Source organism: Chanos chanos, chromosome 11 (assembly GCF_902362185.1).
Source record: "Chanos chanos chromosome 11, fChaCha1.1, whole genome shotgun sequence".
NCBI classification, from domain to species: Eukaryota; Metazoa; Chordata; class Actinopteri; order Gonorynchiformes; family Chanidae; genus Chanos; species Chanos chanos.
Genome location: NC_044505.1, coordinates 19,483,877 through 19,488,243, shown reverse-complemented (window position 1 = coordinate 19,488,243; position 4,367 = coordinate 19,483,877).

Below are 4,367 nucleotides of genomic sequence, written 5' to 3'. Positions count from 1 at the left end.
CTCAGGGAGCACAAGAAACTATACCACTGCCTACTACAGTTGACTCTTCAACAACAGCATCCTTACCAACAACTACTGGTCCAACTTCAACCTTCAACCCAACTACCACTACAAATCGAACAACAACTTCATCACCAACAACAACCATTTCTCCATCCAAAACTTCAAGTCCCACTACAACAACTCCCATTACAACATCTACTCCAACAACAACTGCATCAACCACTACTATACTCCAAACTAGTAGCCCTCAAACAACTACAACAGTGCAGACTGCAACAACTGCACTAGCCTCAACTACAGAGTCAGCAACAAGTACCCTGACGGCAACGCCCTACCCCAGCACAACAACAACTACTTCGGCAAATGCTATGGGAGCACAAGCAACTATGCCTCTGCCTACAACAGCTGACTCTTCAACAACAACATCCTTACCAACAACTAATGGTCCAACTTCAACCTTCAACCCAACTATCACTACAAGTCCAACAACAACTTCATCACCAACAACAACCATGTCTACATCCAAAACTTCAAATCCCACTACAACAACTCCCATTACAACATCTACTCCAACAACAACTGCATCAACCACTACTCCACTCCAAACGAGTAGCCCTCAAACAACTACAACAGTGCAGACTGCAACAACTGCACTAACCTCAACTACAGAGTTAGCAACAAGTACCCTGACCGCAACGCCCTACCCCAGCACAACAACAACTACTTCAGCAAATGCTATGGGAGCACAAGCAACTATGCTTCTGCCTACAACAGCTGACTCTTCAACAACAACATCCTTACCAACAACTACTGGTCCAACTTCAACCTTCAACCCAACTACCACTACAAGTCCAACAACAACTTCATCACCAACAACAACCATTTCTCCATCCAAAACTTCAAGTCCCACTACAACAACTCCCATTACAACATCTACTCCAACAACAACTGCATCAACCACTACTATACTCCAAACTAGTAGCCCTCAAGAAACTAGAAAAGTGCAAACTCCAACAACTGCACTAACCTTAACTACAGAGGCATCAACAAGTACCCTGACGGCGAGGCCCTACCCCAGCACAACAACAACTACTTCAGCAAATGCTATGGGAGCACAAGCAACTATACAACTGCCTGCAACAGCTGACTCTTCAACAACAACATCTTTACCAACAACTACTGGTCCAACTTCAACCTTCAACCCAACTACCACTACAAGTCCAACAACAACTTCATCACCAACAACAACCATTTCTCCATCCAAAACTTCAAGTCCCACTACAACAACTCCCATTACAAAATCTACTCCAACAACAACTGCATCAACCACTACTATACTCCAAACTAGTAGCCCTCAAACAACTACAACAGGGCAGACTGCAACAACTGCACTAACCTCAACTACAAAGTCAGCAACAAGTACCCTGACGGCAAGGCCCTACCCCAGCACAACAACAACTACTTCAGCAAATGCTATGGGAGCACAAGCAACTATGCCTCTGCCTACAACAGCTGACTCTTCAACAACAACATCCTTACCAACAACTACTGGTCCAACTTCAACCTTCAACCCAACTACCACTACAAGTCCAACAACAACTTCATCACCAACAACAACCATTTCTCCATCCAAAACTTCAAGTCCCACTACAACAACTCCCATTACAACATCTACTCCAACAACAACTGCATCAACCACTACTATACTCCAAACGAGTAGCCCTCAAACAACTACAACAGTGCAGACTGCAACAACTGCACTAGCCTCAACTACAGAGTCAGCAACAAGTACCCTGACGGCAAGGCCCTACCCCAGCACAACAACAACTACTTCGGCAAATGCTATGGGAGCACAAGCAACTATGCCTCTGCCTACAACAGCTGACTCTTCAACAACAACATCCTTACCAACAACTAATGGTCCAACTTCAACCTTCAACCCAACTATCACTACAAGTCCAACAACAACTTCATCACCAACAACAACCATTTCTCCATCCAAAACTTCAAGTCCCACTACAACAACTCCCATTACAACATCTACTCCAACAACAACTGCATCAACCACTACTCCACTCCAAACGAGTAGCCCTCAAACAACTACAACAGTGCAGACTGCAACAACTGCACTAACCTCAAGAACAGAGGCAGAAACAATAACACTGACTGCAGTGCCATATCCCAGCACAACAACAACTACTTCAGCAAATGCTCAGGGAGCACAAGCAACTATGCCTCTGCCTGCAACAGCTGACTCTTCAACAACAGCATCCTTACCAACAACTACTGGTCCAACTTCAGCCTTCAACCCAACTACCACTACAAGTCCAACAACAACTTCATCACCAACAACAACCATTTCTCCATCCAAAACTTCAAGTCCCACTACAACAACTCCCATTACAACATCTACTCCAACAACAACTGCATCAACCACTACTCCACTCCAAACGAGTAGCCCTCAAGAAACTACACCAGTGCAGAGTGCAACAACTGCACTAGCCTCAAGAACAGAGGCAGAAACAACAACACTGACTGCAGTGCCATACCCCAGCACAACAACAACTACTTCAGCAAATGCTATGGGAGCACAAGAAACTATACCACTGCCTACTACAGCTGACTCTTCAACAACAGCATCCTTACCAACAACTACTGGTCCAACTTCAACCTTCAACCCAACTACCACTACAAATCGAACAACAACTTCATCACCAACAACAACCATTTCTCCATCCAAAACTTCAAGTCCCACTACAACAACTCCCATTACAACATCTACTCCAACAACAACTGCATCAACCACTACTATACTCCAAACTAGTAGCCCTCAAACAACTACAACAGTGCAGACTGCAACAACTGCACTAGCCTCAACTACAGAGTCAGCAACAAGTACCCTGACGGCAACGCCCTACCCCAGCACAACAACAACTACTTCAGCAAATGCTATGGGAGCACAAGCAACTATGCCTCTGCCTACAACAGCTGACTCTTCAACAACAACATCCTTACCAACAACTAATGGTCCAACTTCAACCTTCAACCCAACTATCACTACAAGTCCAACAACAACTTCATCACCAACAACAACCATGTCTACATCCAAAACTTCAAATCCCACTACAACAACTCCCATTACAACATCTACTCCAACAACAACTGCATCAACCACTACTCCACTCCAAACGAGTAGCCCTCAAACAACTACAACAGTGCAGACTGCAACAACTGCACTAGCCTCAAGAACTGAGGCAGAAACAACAACACTGACTGCAGTGCCATACCCCAGCACAACAACAACTACTTCAGCAAATGCTATGGGAGCACAAGCAACTATGCTTCTGCCTACAACAGCTGACTCTTCAACAACAACATCCTTACCAACAACTACTGGTCCAACTTCAACCTTCAACCCAACTACCACTACAAGTCCAACAACAACTTCATCACCAACAACAACCATTTCTCCATCCAAAACGTCAAGTCCCACTACAACAACTCCCATTACAACATCTACTCCAACAACAACTGCATCAACCACTACTATACTCCAAACTATTAGCCCTCAAGAAACTAGAAAAGTGCAAACTCCAACAACTGCACTAACCTTAACTACAGAGGCAGCAACAAGTACCCTGACGGCAAGGCCCTACCCCAGCTCAACAACAACTACTTCAGCAAATGCTAAGGGAGCACAAGCAACTATACCACTGCCTACTACAGCTGACTCTTCAACAACAGCATCCTTACCAACAACTACTGGTCCAACTTCAACCTTCAACCCAACTACCACTACAAGTCCAACAACAACTTCATCACCAACAACAACCATTTCTCCATCCAAAACTTCAAGTCCCACTACAACAACTCCCATTACAACATCTACTCCAACAACAACTGCATCAACCACTACTCCACTCCAAACGAGTAGCCCTCAAGAAACTACACCAGTGCAGAGTGCAACAACTGCACTAGCCTCAAGAACAGAGGCAGAAACAACAACACTGACTGCAGTGCCATACCCCAGCACAACAACAACTACTTCAGCAAATGCTATGGGAGCACAAGAAACTATACCACTGCCTACTACAGCTGACTCTTCAACAACAACATCTTTACCAACAACTACTGGTCCAACTTCAACCTTCAACCCAACTACCACTACAAGTCCAACAACAACTTCATCACCAACAACAACCATTTCTCCATCCAAAACTTCAAGTCCCACTACAACAACTCCCATTACAAAATCTACTCCAACAACAACTGCATCAACCACTACTATACTCCAAACTAGTAGCCCTCAAACAACTACAACAGTGCAGACTGCAACAACTGCACTAACCTCAACTACAAAGTCA